The sequence below is a fragment of the Eptatretus burgeri genome, chromosome 3 (genome assembly GCF_056783735.1).
Source record: "Eptatretus burgeri isolate ZD-2024b chromosome 3, Ebu_testis_v1, whole genome shotgun sequence".
Classification (NCBI taxonomy): Eukaryota; Metazoa; Chordata; class Myxini; order Myxiniformes; family Myxinidae; genus Eptatretus; species Eptatretus burgeri.
Window position 1 is genome coordinate 131,605,610 of NC_140963.1, and position 16,904 is coordinate 131,622,513.

The window sequence follows — 16,904 nt, forward strand, 5'->3', positions numbered from 1 at the left end:
GTGCGCCTGATATTAAACGATATATATATATATATACATATATATATATATATATATATATATATATATATATATATATATATATATATATCTGATATAAAATCGAGCACCTAGTATGAAAAAATTTTCACCAGACATTTAAACACAAAGAAACCTCTTCCGGAAGTGGTCCAAGTTAGTGGTACATCTTCTTCTTCTTCTTCCTGAACGATACCATCTATCAAAAATTCCAGCTGTGTGTGTGTGTGTGTGTGTGTGTGTGTGTGTGTGTGTGTGTGTGTGTGTGTGTGTGTGTGTGTGTGTGTGTGTGTGTGTGTGACCACTGTTTCTCGACAACCTCTGGTCCGATCTAATTGAAACTTGCCAGGTATATTGCTGGGGACCTGAGGATGTGCCTTTTCAATGTTTGATATTAATCGGACAAGTGCTTCCCAAGTTATGGCCATTTATTTACCAAACCAATGGGAAGACACGTTGTTGCGTGGGCGTGGCCGATGGGGAAGGGAAGCACAGCCACGTTCCCCATTACGGGTTACAACGTACGGGCTTCCGGATAATGATGACTTCGTGTATTCTAATAATTTCTCGATTTCTTATGCGCATTTATAGATAAACAGAATGGCACAAGTTATGATCGTTTTCATATTAGACGGTGTATAAATTTCGGGAACATCACAGTGCTGGCATGCTCCGAACCAGGAAGTAAATTTTTTCTCTCTCTTCTCTTCTCTTTTTGTTTTTCCTTGTCACGACATTGCGAAAAGGCAAAATACGTTGGCGCTAATTGAATAATTGGGTATTAAAAATAAATTGCGAATAATCGTAACTGTGAATAATATCGAACTTCCGGGTCACGCACGTACGGGCAAGTGAGAGCGAAGAAACGGCCTGTGTGGTTTATTTATTGATTATTATTATTATTATTATTATTATTATTTTATTATTATTATTTTTTTTACGGGCACGTACTAGTATTTATAGATTAGGGTCAAACTTAACCCAGAAACACCAACAGCACATTCACGAGCATCCATTCAATGAATAACATCTAATTCCACTTCGAAGGTAACACTTTTACAATGCCTCTTCGCCAATATTCTACAGGGTGTTAACAAAGTTCCGTTACCTCCTCCGCAGAACCTGATAAATGAATATAATGAACATACAAGAGGTATTAATGTAAACAATGACTACACGAAACTTGTATTGTCATAAAAATGAAAATATTAACATGAACACATATATATATATATATATATATATATATATATATATATATATATATATATATATATATATATATATATATATATATATATATATATTGTTGTGGATTTCAGAATTGGGTCCGGGTAATGCACACAACATCCGGGTCCTCAGACACTTATTTCCATAAATGCATGTTCAGAATAGACCCATCCCCTTGTCTGGTCAGATTCTAACTCTTTGATGCATTGGAGAAGGGTAGAGAACAGGTTCCCTTTCTTTCTTATGGGATAAACTTTTCCTCTTTACGACACGTTCATGACATATGATTTTACGTCAGTTTTCATTTCTGCTTGAGCGATAATCACCGTTCGTACGTGCGATAGATAGCCGTTAGCCCAGCGGATACTCGTCTATTCCCTTTCCATCAAGACAACATTGGCTTGGAAATAGACAATTTATTTACACGTTTTATTTTGGTTATCATTTTCACATTGGATTTACAAGACATTTGAGTCATTAATCACACCGCAAGCTTTTCCTGGACAGTTCATTCTGACAGTCAAATGTGGCTGTGGATCGTTCACCTCAGGCACCCACCTTTTTTCATCGACGTTCAACACCCACCTTCTTCAATCGGGATCGACACCCCTTTCAACAGCTCGATGGATGCAAACTGGATCTTGTTCGTATCGGGTTGAACAAAGAGGTGATAATTGCCCGTTGACATTTTGTGACCACTTCCCATTTTTGCTCGGTTGTTCTGGCAAGTGGGTGCTTTCTGGCGTTCATCCAGCACCCCGAACATGGCGTCGTAAGCCAGGCCTGTGTTAATTGGGAGTTGCATCTCGTTTGATGGTCAGGAGAGAATGATCATGGGAATTGACGGTTTGAGGTCACGTGCGATGCGCCAAAAGGCAAGCTGGATTTGGCTGAAGTCGTGCTTGAGGCTCCGCCCACACTGGTGGCCTATAAAAGGACAGCAGGACTGCATTGCTGGGAGTTGGTGGGAGATCCTGATGACAGTTGGTCAGAGATCCTGCTGATGGTTGGGGACAGCTTCTGACAGTTTGGTTGGGGACAGTTGGACTGTTCCTGGGGATCTGCTCGGTACCTGGCTCTTGGTGTGCCTGGCTCTTGGCGTGCCTGGCTCTTGCCGTACCTGATTCTTGGCATACCTGGTTCTTGGTATTCCTGGGGGTGACGTCGATTGGTGTTCGAGCCTTTTTGTGGGTGGGTGGGTGGGTGCGTGGCAAGGCAGGGTGCCTGGAGCGGAGAAATGTGCCAACCTCTGGAGAGCTCATTTGGAGAGGTAGACCAAGCCACGCTCACACAATTTGGGTTCTTTTAGTGGACGCACGACGACTTCTGCCTTGGTAAGTCGAGACCAGATTTCTTTTATCCCCTGAATGATCTGCTGAGTACCCATGTCTCGTGTTTACTTGTTAAGTAAGGCATAGTGATAAGCATCTGCTTTTTGTCCATTTTTCTATAATGCTTGTTGAATTCTTTATTTGTTTGATATTACTTTGTTGATTGAACATTTGATTTGAATTCATCTATTTAGTCGACAAGGAAATAAAAAAGTCCTTCAGTTTATTTATTTTTCTTATTAATAAATTCCTTGTTGACATTTCAACCTGTCCATGATTGTCGTTTCCTTCCATTGATCCAGCATTGTCTGAATCTAGATAGACAGACAGATTATAATTCCCAATCAAATTAACCTGTCATAGTCGGTGTGCACCAGCGGTAAACGCTTGGCCGCCTTACTTAAGATCTAATCAAGATAAGATTGGTGCATCACTGAGGGCACGTTCCCTGGTCAGGGGGCCACTGATGGTGGACACGCAAATTAGATGGTGGACACTGGAACTCGTGGTTGACTGATAGGTGTTCATGGTTGTTAAGTAACCCACCGTACCACAAAGTTAATTGTGAGCGGTGGCCCCAGGTCTGGCTCTTCCGAGGAGAAACGGGGATTAACCCCCTCATAGTACACTTGGTACCCATGGCCGGAACAATACATGCATATATATAAGAAACGTACCAGGCTAGATGATGATGGTGGAAGTGTGTGGGTGGGGGAAATGATTGGGGGGGGGGTGGGTGGGTCATGGGACTTTGTGACCACCCTGTACAGTATATGTCTCAATGTGTGAAGTTGATTTTGCGATCTCTTGGTTTCGGGTCTCATGATCATGGTCACAATTGACAGTTGCAATTCCTCGGGGTTTCCACAAATCTCACGGGATTGTGAGTTGGACAGGCGACCATGATGGGCCATTTGTAAATCTCTCTCTCGTGCCTAAACTTTTGTATCTCTGTGAAAGGTAATAATGAATGATCCCCATCCCCATTCAATAGTGGGTGTAGGGAAGTGTTTTATGCCCCCCACAAAAAATATACATCAGGCAACGCCGGGTACCCTTGCCCGTATGAAATAAAGGAAGGCCATCTTTACATTGTGATATGGAAAGGATGTGAGATTCAGTTGAATGTCATGTTCCAAGTCCTTGATTTATCAGTCAAAAGAGAAGCAGAGTGATGGCTATCACTCAGGTGAGGAACTGCTTTGTGTAAAGTGTATTTGTTGGGAATATGGTGAATAGAGTTTTTTTAATGGATATGGAGTATATAAATATGCTATGGACAGAATTGGACACAAAACATTTACTTGTGGCATGTCTCCCTCAATGAAAGAGAGCAAATGAGAGGATCTCATCATGAGATAATTCCGATTTATGAGCTTCACCAAAAACTGCAAGCCTTGAAATCTTGAATGACATATCCAAAGAGCTTTGCAAACAGGGCTGAATTCCAGACTTGTAAAAAAACGTAGTATATTTGTTTAGACATGGCCCTGACCTCTTGTTTGAGAGTGAGTGAGGATGTAATTACATGGGAGATGACAAATCACATCTGGTGTTGAGTCCCGAGGAAAAAGGCCAAACTAGTCACTCATAATGTATTAGTAAAGAAAAACGAGTTGACTTCAGTTTTAATAATGGATCCATTTTACTTGCATACTATTTTCATCATTCTTATCGAGAGCAGTGATAGTGGACTTGCTGAATATGACAACATACTGTATTACAACAAAAATGATTCACTGCACCAATGTCCTTTCTTAGCAATGCACAACTGATCTTCCACGTGTCCAAAGAGCCATATAGGTATGTAGCAATTATTGGACATCTCTGGCCATAAGTGTAATGTCGTGGTAGAGGTGCGCTGAGGCAGACACGAGCCAGGGGATAGCACACCCCTGCTTTATTGCCATGAGCGAGAGTGTGGGCGTCGGATGCCCGTAGCTCCGCTTTATTACGTACTCGATGCACTCTGTAGGCACACGACCTACAGGCCACTGCTAATGACAGTCCATGCTGCTTCTGACGCTGACTGGTACTACAAGTCCCCAGTGGCGAGTCGTGACAAATGAAGCCCTAACCACGTGACCACCACCAACCGCGACTCAGGCCACGCCCATACAGTACAATAATCTATATATTACGAAAACTCTCATCATATATATATATATATATATATATATATATATATATATATATATATATATATATATATATATATCTTATGTGTGTATATATATATATATATATATATATATATATATCTTTTATTTATATATATATATATATATATATATATATATATATATATCTTATGTGTGTATATATATATATATATATATATATATATATCTTTTATATATGTATATATGTATATATATATATATATATGTATATATATATACACATACATCTATGTATGTTCCCGAAATACAGCCAAAACGGTAAAGGATAGTGCAAAAATTTTAGGGCCACCTTACAACCATTCTCCTGCGGTATGCAGTATCAAGTTTCGTTCAAATCGGGCAACGAAAAAATTATTAAAAAATCAATTCCCGATTCAGTCAAGTTTTGGTATGACGATCCATAAATGGCAAGGACAAACCATGGAGAATGTGTTGATATACCTCGAGAAACCGGTTGGCCGAACGATGACTCCTGAAGTAAATGCTCAAATTTTCTTCAAGTTAAAGTTTGACCACTAAATAATATTAAAATTGTCTTTTTTTTTTTTCATCAACCGCTGTCACAACAGGAACCCAACGGGTTCACGGGTCGTCTAGTCCTCAAGAAAAACACGTTGCATCTATTTCAACGAGATATTTGTCACATCCAGGAAAAGGTCTTTGTCGTATCTACTGTAAGTAGCAATATTGGAAACTTCTTGTCATCCACCACCTCATGCTGGAATTGAAAATGGCTGCTAATTTGGGTTGAGTGTCAAGGAACTGAAAGGCAACCTTGATTTGTAAAGGTAAATGTTTCTTTAATTTTCTACATTGGCACATGCAGCTTGTTGTGTCAGGGTCAATTACCAGGCAGTTTATGGTTAGATTGCTGTCATGGTAATTTGTTTCTGCAAGAGTACAAGTAAATATAATTCGCATAATAATGTTCCATTCCTTCTATTAAACCATACTTAGAGTTACCTGTTGAATACTGATCGATGTCAAATGACCATCACACGATTTATTAATCTTCCTATTCACTGAGCAGAGTTGTTGAACTGTGATTTCCAATGAGGAAATGATTCTGATTAAATTTCTGATGATTCTCCGTGATGTTTGTTGATTGTTTTGTTCAAGAATTTGTGTACATTGGAAAAATGCAATAATCTTTCTTCAATTTCCTGGCAAAAATTGTGTTTGGCCGTGTTTTAGTACAGTGCGATGTTAATACTTGTATTCCTCATGTTGGATAAGGAACAAATTGTTTGTTATACATGACTGGGTAATGTTTGTTGAGGTGTGAGGTTTATTTGAAAAGTGGAGTAAAATAAAAAGAGGACATGTTGCAGTAAGTTCTCCTACAACGTCGCTTCTAACGTCGTTCACCAATCGGGGAAGAATTTTCTAACAACGTCGTGACATTTCCATATAACGTTGTCAGTTCTCGTCAATGTACTTTTATTGTTCAGTGAATTTCCGCAAAACCTTCGGCTTTGTTCAGCATCCACCCGGTGAACTTACGCTCTTCATGGTGAAGTGAATTTCTAGTAAACATCACGATATATCGGCATTGGGGGAGGTGGAATCTGCTCCATCATCATCATCATCCTTCTAATCCTCCTCCTCCTCCTTCTCCTCCTCCTCCTCCTCCTCCTCCTCCTCCTCCTCCTCCTCCTCCTCACAAAAGCCCACTCTTCTCCACTGCACCTCCACAAGCTTCATCAAGGACTATCATCAGTGAGTACAGTACTTGACTTTCCACGTTACTTTTTTGTAATTACTTCTGCCACCGAAGGTCAACGAGGTTATGTTTTCACCCCTTTCTTTCTTTCTGTCTGTCTGTCTGTCTGTCTGTCTGTTTGTCTGTTTATTTGTGTGCAGGATCTCTCAAAAAGTTGTGGATGGATCTGGATGAAATGTTGTGGACAGATTGCGTGTGTAACAAGGACGAATTGGTTAGATTTTGGTGAAGATCCGGATCCGAATCCAACTACTAAATTTTTAAAGTGATTCTTCACCATTGAGATATGGGGTCAAAAATGATATATAGCACGATATCTCAAAAAGTTGTGGACAGATTCAGATGAAACTTGGTGTACATGTTGGGTGACAAGGAAGAATTGATTCAATTTTGGTGAAGATCCGGATCTGGATCCGGATCTGATAATTTTTAAGTGATTCTTCACCATTGAGAGATTGCATGAAAAATGATATACAGCACGATATCTCAAAAAGTTGTGCACGGATTCGGACGAAACTTGGTGGACAGATTGGGTGCATGACAAGGACGAATTGGCTCAATTTTGGTGAAGATCCGATTCCGGATAAGGAGACGAGAATTATTTATGTTCTCATGGATCAGGCATTACGTGGCGGAGGTGTGTGCTCTACCGAGTGCCCTTCTCATTTAAAATATGTTTTTATTTATTTATCTTGTTTGTTCGGTATTTTATTTTTTGATTCAGAGGTTATTGAATGTAAATGTACAAAATATGCTGTTTTTGACTCATTAAAGTTGTGTTGGTGCAAAAACAATTTGACTCGGGACACATTAAATATTATATACGGTACCATAATTTAAATGGGAAAATTTGTTTTCAACAACATTGTTTTCAACGTCATTGCCTATAGTCAGGTCAATATACAGTTTAACCCCCAAAAATTGCTACAAAAGGTTTCTCAACTGATTCTGGTAGGTTGTAGTGTACTTTATAACATACTAAAAGTTTACCAAAGTATGACCCCCAGAAAAGTGTTTTTTTCAAGATGGCGTCCAAGATGGCTGCTGAAACCTTTTAATGATCATAACTCTGTAACTATCAACTCAAATTTGATGATCTTGGTGTCTATCCCCAGGTTTTTGGGGGCAAAGAACACATTGAGATCATAAAAAAATGATGTTGGCTTGTTATGTAACACAAAAATCCAACATTTGTCCATAGAATAAGTTTCAGAGCATTCAGTTTTGAGTGTCATCCTCCTCCTCAGTATCGACCTCTTGAGTGTTGTTTGGATTGTCACAGTTTTCAGTTTGGCAAGGGCCACATGCAGCAGTGCAGGGGAGTCCATCGTGTCTGCAGCTGCGTCGAGAGGATTTGCACCCCCTCGAACAGTTGCAATGGATAATTTTCAAGAGTTCGTGAGGCGCAGCATTGTTTTGGGTCATAATTGGAATTAACTGATCATTTTCCTGTTTCCATCCCCATTCAGTTGGGTTCATTTCATTTGCCATCCCCATCCATACCACAATTTGAAAGTACACACGTTGGCTATGGAATCTTGTTGCAGGTGATGTTGGTGGAAGCCGTTCAGGAGTGACAAATGCTTGAGCAGTTGCCACTTTCTTGGTGAAAATGATATGGCGCAGTGATGATAGCGTATCATTAGACTTGCCACCAAAGAGATCAACCATCAGGTCTTTTCCAAGATCTGATATGTCCTCTTGAGATTTGTTTTGAAGGATGAATGCACTAGCACACGACTTCATGACAGGATCAGATTTCACTAATTTTCGGAAGGCTGACTTTTTTCCGATGCCAAAAATCCTTGAAGTTGAATCACAGCCTGTGTAGGCATGTACAAAGAGCAACTCATTACACACATCGTCTCCTGAAGTGTCTTTCAACAGGTTAATGTTAAACACTTTGTGTTCTTTTGACTGCATGTTTGCGTCAGAACGGAAGTAGATGATCTCATTGTCTGTTCTCGAGTAATGAAGGAGCAAGATCAGCAAATCTGTATCCTCACCGACCAACGTTGTGGTGCAATGACGGGATCGTTCAACAGTTTCCTTAACGATATCAACGTCGGCATCCCCTGGTGACTGAATGACATGGCATCCCCTTTTAGTTAGTGCTGTGCTGATGAGAACAATCATGTCTGCCTTGTTTTTGTCACGAGACAAAAAGTCCTCCTTTTTGCCTGAAAACTCTGTTTCTGCACTGAAACTAACAATAGAGTGCAGGTTTTGTCCTCGTCTCTGATGTGTGTTGTCTTTTATGGAGGGACCTTCACCATAGCCATCGAACACCACTGTCGCTAGTCCGTAATGTCTCACAGTGAAGTCTGCATAAGACTCAGCTATTGCATTATATGAGTCGCCTTTCTTCCACGGTAAACGATGGAGCAAAGAGCCACCATCGAGCACGTAACAATCTGTTTTAGGAATAGAGTTCATCACAGCCTCACTTGATAAGTCCGCAGCATGGTCTCGAATTGCCTGAGCAAGCTGAGGTTTGTCTGCTTTTCGAAGAATGTTCCTGACCTCAAAGAGAGCTGGAGGGTAGGGGCTTAGTTCATACGTCAAAACATCTTCAAGGGAAATATCCTGACCTTGACACCACAAGGAAATGCTGGAACAGAAGGGCAGGATCAATGGTACGATCAGGAGCAATCTTCACAGCAGAGATATTCCCAAGGGTTTGGGCTCTGTCTTTCCGCTTGAATTTGTAAGTAAATGCCGACTTTCTGATTATATCTTCAATGATTTTGTTCCCAACCGATTCAAAGGCATGTACATTCACATCTGGCCCAGCCACTATCCCGTTGACAATGTTTCTCAGAGTAGAATCAGATGTGAAGGGTGAGCAGGCTGCAAGCTTTATCCGAATTTTCTCGGGATCAGATGCATCTCTTTTGATGCGTGCCGCAGTTGAGTCTTTGTGTTGTGGACTTCTAGTATAGGTCAGGTCTGTGAAATCCTGCATCGCACTGTTGTACTCGGATGTTACAGGTGTAGATAAGGTCCAAAGGTTTCGCATGTCCTCAGTCATCCCACTGCCGCGAGTTAGACCACCAGTGCTCTTTAGAGACCACATCAACGTTTGTTCAATGACAAGATCACTACTAAGCCCTGCCCAGCACTGATTGCTCCTACGAACAACGTGAAAACCATCAAGGAACTTTCAATAAACGTCTGGGTGCTTTTCCTCCAGGTTGCTCATTTGCTGCAGGTAGTAATGAGCAGATCGCAGCTAATTGAAGTGCCCAGCTGCAGCAAAGACAGTTAGGCAATTGGACCAACTGCAAATGCATCAACCAAGACCCAGTACGATCCGCCTTGATCAACATTCTTGCCATGCCAACCATACACTGATAATTATGCCACAATTGGCTGGTCTTTGAGATCTGAGCAAGTTCAGATTTCTTCTTCTCCGTTACTGTCTCGAGTTGGATCAAAACCTCAGAACAAGCAGCATCTCCTAGCGTCGTCTCTCCGCTAAGAAGGGAGGAGTACAATTCCTCGGCTTGATCCAGCAGTGTCTGAATCTTGGGATTGTCTTTGGCCATTTCCATTATAAGCTGGCTATGCAGGCACTTGTCAACAAGAAGATGGCCCCGCAAAGCCCTCTGGACAGCTTTCCCTGTCATCATGTGCACAACTGCATTTTCTCCATAGACAGTCTCAAATATGTTTTTGAGACCGGTCCCTTCCATGAGAGTTCCTATGGTGCCCAGCAAGTTCATAAGTGTATGGAAACACCCCAACATCAAAACAATGCCTTTCAGGTGACTACTTTGTGGCACATCAATGATTATTTTGGCAGCCTTCCAATACAAGGGCTGGTCAAAAGTTACATTGGTGGGAAGGTTGTGCTTCATGGCAAGGTTGCAAACAAAGTCTAATGTAGACACAATGCACGATTTGTCTCCAGAGTACATATTGATCATTGGCAAGAATTTGACTGACGACTGGCCAGGGTGGTGGCTCCCCTGATGCAAGATATGCATCATCCCCTGCCAATTCGGTGTTGCCTCTTTGAAGCCGAGGGAGACTTCCCACAGAATATCGATCCTCTGGTCACAGTCAAGAAATCTCGGCAGGTCCTCGAAGACTACCTCATGACAAGCATGCCTTGCAAACCTGTACTCCAAGATAGAAATTTTTGTCTTGTTTTCAGTTTTCAATTCTGAGATCTGTCGTTGCGGAATGAGACGGTTCGTCCGTTTTCCAGGGGTGACAGAGGCAATGACACCCATTCCATGAAATGTCCCTTTGCTGTCAATAGTGATAACGTTTTGATCAACATTATCAGCGGCAAAGAGGACAGACATCTCCAGCAAATCTACATCACCACCGAGGACATCAGGTTCCACACAATCCGCTGCATTTTTTTCAAATCTGATCACTTCTGTGTATGAGCAACAGAATCCCATTTCATGAAGAGTATCCACAAGGAACTTCGAACGATACAGATGATGGATTTGCACAGCAAGTCCCACTTTTAGTGGTGCAATGACAGCTCGTCGGCGAACTGCCTGAATTATGGCCTGACCAACTGCCGCAACCTTGCGTCTTCTGTCTTTCCCAATGAACAATGTTTCCAGTGCTGTCCGCAGACTAGTCGGAATGAATGATAGGGCTGAATAAAGTTTTAAATCCTCACTACTTGGACACTGATTCGTCACGGTAGAAACCTAAAATTTGATATTACTTCTGATTAACCGAGCAGCAGTTTCAATAACAGCGCGTTTTTGGGGACTCATCATCGCCTTCCTGACACTTTTGCTTGTAGTATGATCTCAGAATCAGCGAGGTTTGTTCTCTCGTAACAATATCGTCCAAGCCTTCTCCTTCAGAAAAATGAATTGAGTCCTTAAAGTGTTTTTAAGATGCTTTTTCAAAGTGTAATTGTCATACGGTTCCGAATCAGGATTGCAAAGATACCCTTTCATTATGAGGCTCCAAGATGTAACAGTTAGTTGTTCCTCATTGTTCAGTTCAAGGTAAGCACACATTTTCTGAAATGCTTCATACTTATCTTCATCTTTAGGATGACCAGACTTTCTGCGCTTGGCATCGGGGGCATTGTGGAACTCTAAAGGCACAGACTTGAAGGACCGGAAATTTCCACTACACGAATGATGATAGAGTCCGTCTGCTGCATGTAAATCTCATAAATAGTATTCAATCCAACCGTTTACAGTAAGGTTAGGTCAGGTATGGGAGCATGTGCCAGAACAGCGCGTCGCTGCGTCCACTTTCCGCCGGTACTCCAGGGGCCTCCGTCTGGCCATCCCCCAGGCAGATGCCAGGCCCATCCCCATCTCCTTGAGATGATGGTCAACCTGCTGCAACCATGAGGCACGTGGTCGGCCCACTGGCCTCCTCCACTCATGAGACTCCCTCGCTGAGAGAATCTGGTGAGCAGGATCAGCGTCAGGAAAACGAGCCACATGTCCATACAGCCGCAGCTGACGCTCACGGACTATGCAGGTAACAAATCTCATCCGAGTCTCTCTCAGCAACCGCTCGTTGGACACAAAATCCGACCAGCGATAGCCAAGGATTCTCCGAAGAGACCTGGTACCAAAGGAATTAAGTCTCCGTCTCAGATCCTTGGTCAAAGTCCAAGTCTCGCACCCATAGAGCAAGACTGGAAGTACCAAGGACCTGAAGACTCGGACTTTCGTCCTCCCGCACAGGTACCGGCAGCGCCACACCCCATGATCCAGTGAATCCATGACTCCCCAGGCCCGACCCAGACGTCTATTGACCTCCGGCTCACAACCTGCGGAGACATGAATATCACTGCCAAGGTAAGTGAATCTATCCACGACCTCAACATCCTCACCACAAACAGACACAGACAGGACAGCAGCATCCAAGATGTCACCGAAAGCCTGGATCTTTGTTTTGACCCAAGAAATCCGTAATCCCAACGGCTCCGACTCCTCATTCAGCACCTCGAGGGCCCCCAAGAGGATGTCTAAAGTCTCCGCAAAGATGACTGCATCATCTGCAAAATCAAGGTCCGAGATCTTGACATTGCCAAACGATGCACCGCAACTTGATCTCTCCGACATCCTCCCAAAAATCCAGTCCATACAAGTGCTGAAAAGTGTGGGGGCAAGTACACATCCCTGACGAACTCCAGTAACAACTGGAAATAAGTCAGAGGCGGTACCACCACACTTCACAGCACTCTCAGTACCAGAGTAGAGTTCAGACATCAGATCGATCAGTTTCGGTGGCACCCCACGAAGACCAAGAATCCTCCAGAGGACATCCCGATTCACTGAATCGAACGCTTTACAGAGATCAACATAGGCTGCAAGCAGCCCCTGCCGAAACTCTCGTCTGCGTTCAGTGAGGACACGAAGAGCAAGGATACGGTCAATCGTTGACCTCTTTGGTGTAAAGCCTGACTGCTCTGGACGCTGGTGCTCAAGCAGATGGTGGCGAACCCTATCAAGAATTATCCGAGCAAAGACCTTGCCCGGCACTGAGAGCAGCGTCACCCCTCGGTAGTTGTTGCAGTCTTGGCGATCACCCTTCCCTTTCCAGAGAGGGACAACAAGGCCCCTCTTCCAGTCAGTTGGGATGATGCCTGTGTTCCAGGCAGAGCACAAAACTGCATGCAACGACGCGAGTGCAGCATTTCCACCAGCCTTGAGAAGTTCAGCATGGATGCCACAGATCCCTGGAGCTTTGCCCCGTTTCAACTGGTTCACCGCAGCCCGTGTTTCCACAAGCGATGGTGGACCACAGTTGATTCAAGGGTCAGCAACAGGGATTGTAACACCCATGACGTCCAACTCGACAGCTGGGGGATCAGCCTGGTACAACCGCTCAAAGTAACCGGCCCAGCGGGCCTTCACTTCAGACTCCTCTGTCAAGAGCCTACCACTCTCTGCTCGAACTGCAGTGCTCCGAGGGATGGGCTTGGATGAACGTAATGCGCGAATTCCCCTGTAAGCGGGACGAGAATCACCTGTCCACAGGTGATGCTCTACCCCCTCACAGATTCCTCGCACATAGGCCTCCTTGTCCACCCTCAGTGCACGTACAGTTTTACGCCTCAGCTCCCTGAACAGCTCAGCTCTGCCATTCAGCCTGGCCCTGCGACTCTGGTCAATGGTATCCAGTGTCCCTTGAGAGACAAAATTCTTCTTTGCTCTGCGGTGAACTCCAAGGCATCCACCGGCAACATCAAGGACGGTGGTCTTGAAGGTGCTCCACAACTCTTCAGGACCCCCAAAGCACCCAGACCCCCCAAGTGTCCACTCAGCCTGTTCGCAAACTCCTCAGCTACTCTCTCATCCCTGAGCTTGGCAACATCCAGCCTAGGCTGGGATGGTACCATTCTCCAGGATTTAAGGTGCAGCTTTAGAGTTGCTACAACAAGCCTGTGGTCAGTATTGAGGAACTGAGCACTCCGGTAGACCCTGCAGTTCTGGATCATCCTCCAACGACCGTCAATGAGGACATGGTCAATCTCCTTTGCCACACCGCCAGCGTTGGAATACCAAGTCCAGCGATGAGCTTGCGGGCGCTGAAACCATGAACCAGCCACCCTAAGTCCATGACTTCTTGCAAAGTCAAGGAACTTAGTGCTATTCTGGTTCATAGTTCCTGACCCATGGGGACCAACACACACCTCATAACCATCCCTATCAGTTCCAGTCGATGCATTGAAATCCCCCAAGACTAGAAGTGTATCTCGTCTGGGGCACTGATCAACCACAGACTCGAGTGTGGCGTAGAATGCATCCTTCACGGTAAGATCACTCGCCTCAGTCGGAGCATAAATAGAGACCAGGGAAATGACACCTAAGGAGTGACGAATCCTTAATCTCATAATACGCTCGTTGACCGGTGTTACCTCAATTATCATTGGGGTCAGCTTATTGGACACAGCTACAGCAACTCCTTGGGTATGGTAACCATCAGAGCGACCAGACCAATAGTAGGTGTAACCACCCACCATTATCTCGCCGCAATCCGGTCTCCGAACCTCAGAGAGAGCTGCAATCCCGATGTCCAAACGCTTGAGCTCAGATGATAACAGAGACAGGTGATCATCCTCTCTTAGGGATAGGACATTCCAGGCACCCACCCGAAGGGACCGCCTCAGGTTAACCCAAGGAGACCGCCGTCTGGTGGACGACACCTCAGCACCACTCCGACACACTCTCCCGCAATCTAACCCAGGGATGTTACCCCGTGGTTTCCCTCCTATCAAAGATTGGGGGTCCCGAAGGCTTTGCCCCAATCCCATCATCCGGTGAGCTGCCCTGCGAAGGGAAGCTGCACAGGAGGTACTCCCACGGAGTGGGTTTTCAGATTTTTTAGCGTTTTTGCGTTTTGCGGAATGAAGCGTTTTACGGTGGCTGGAGTGCAAATCCTGCCACCAACCTCCTAATAAGAAGTAACCCAACTGCAGGAGGACGTCCGCAGACACAGTTGGGCACTAGATATGGATGGCCGTTGGCTCACAAGGAGCTCCTCCGCCCTTTGACAGGTTTTGTTTTTAATCCTGCTGGGTGTCCATATCCAAACACCCTCCTCACCAGAAAACCTGGTGGGGGAGACGGTTTAGTCGCCGACAACCCGACCATGGAACAGGTTAGTACAGGTTTACATGGTACCTGTAGCAGGTCACAGATCGAACCTGACCTGACAAGAAGTCAGTTTACAGTAAGTCCCCAATCATCTGAACGCGATTCACAAACCTCCAAAAATTGTCTCCACAAATTTGTCTGTCAGTACCCAGCTAAAGTGTCCCTTGTCCAACTCAATTTTACATCCACAGAATATGCAATCCTTTTCACTGTCAAAACCTCCACTTGATTGTCTTGTGGTTCTCTTTGCTGGCACAGAACCACTACTTTTCTTTGCAACATGGCTTTTAATGTTTTTATCATTTATGTACTGTTGACGACAGCTTTTATGCACTTTAGTACCGGCTTCAACTACAAGATCGTCCTTCCGCTTTACACTGGCTTCATTTATTCCCTTCGCCCCCTTCCACTGAATTGCAACCCAGTTATCACTGGAATCCTCGATCTTCTCCTTGTATATAGGACAAAAAGCTTGACTGGCTGTGCTTGCACTCATTGTTGAATCTGAAAAAGAGAAAGATGAGAATTAGTGTCACATCTATCGTAGTCAGGTCAATATTTGGAAAATGCCCCTTCAACCCCCAAAACATTGGTACAAAAGGTTTCTCAACTGATGGCAGCACTGAAAATATGGAAAGCCACTGCAGCAAAAAATCTTAACTTATGCTATGTGATATAAAAATGGTTACAATGTGTTCATTTTTGACGCCATATTGGATTTTGATGTTACATAGTCGGCCAACATCATTTTTTATGATCTCAATGTGTTCTTTGCCCCCAAAAACCTAGGAATAGACACCAAGATCATCAAATTTGAGTTGATAGTTACAGAGTTATGATCATTAAAAGGTTTCGGCAGCCATCTTGGACGCCATCTTGAAAAAAACACTTTTCCGGGGGTCATACTTTTAGGATGTTATAAAGTACACTAAAACCTACCAGAATCGGTTGAGAAATCTTTTGTAGCAATTTTTTGGGGGTTGAGGGGGTATTTTCCATACATTGACCTGACTACTACAACGTTGCAATTTTTGGGGACATATTAATGACATTGTTGGAGAATTTACTGATGTTGTCATTCATCTTTAACCTGTGAAGAAAGGGAGCCAGAGTGCAAGAAATTTCTGATTACTTCCGGGATTAGAATCGTTTAGCAAAGTGTGGGCAGTTGTTGTGAGGGGAGCAATTTCATGAATGTTCTCTCTCCGATAATATAAAAGCAGAGTGAGAAAGAGAAGAAGAACAGCCTGTAAAGAGTTTCGGTGTTCATCGCTTTTGCTTTGACTTTGACGTAAACATAAGTTTGGAGTTCACCCAAGTTCTGCTTTTTGGATCGTTTGAGTAAAGACAATGTTTTACTTTATAGTTTTATGACAATGGTGTCCTGAAATAGAACATGCTTAGAAGTAAAGTCATAAAAATAATTCCAGTTAATTTAGTTCTGAATTGAGGAAGACTGCTTTAAAGGAAAATGTTTCTGGATAAAGTGTCTGCAATGTCGCAAAAGACTTTTATATAAATCAAACCATCCTGGACAGCTATGTTTCTGATGCTAAGTCAGCCATCCAAGTATAAGTCTAATAAATTTATGGGAGGTAGAAAAACCGTGTGATGAAGCGCTAAAGAAAGGGATTAATAATTTTCTTCTGATTTACTGTTACGATGAATGTCAGGCAAAACACACACACCTTGTTTAACCCTCTTTTGTTGAGATATAATTTGCATTTGTTGAGATAGAAATGAAATAAAAGAATTAAAATGTTGAAGGATTTTTGCTGTAAAGGTCATTAAGCATTGTTTTTTTCTCTAAACACAA

The 16,904-nt window shown here is 43.3% G+C and overlaps 1 long non-coding RNA gene across 2 annotated transcripts in view; it reads left to right on the top strand.

Moving 5' to 3' along the window:
• Nucleotides 1–16,904, top strand: part of LOC147030991 (uncharacterized) — a 62,241-nt gene extending 45,337 nt beyond the window's left edge. Inside the window, exons 2-3 of one of the 2 annotated variants that reach the window (XR_015055829.1) lie at nt 6,432–6,481; nt 16,309–16,904. This is a non-coding gene — a long non-coding RNA (uncharacterized LOC147030991). The remainder of the gene's footprint in view (nt 1–6,431; nt 6,482–16,308) is intronic. The other variant, XR_015055828.1, reaches the window with a different exon arrangement.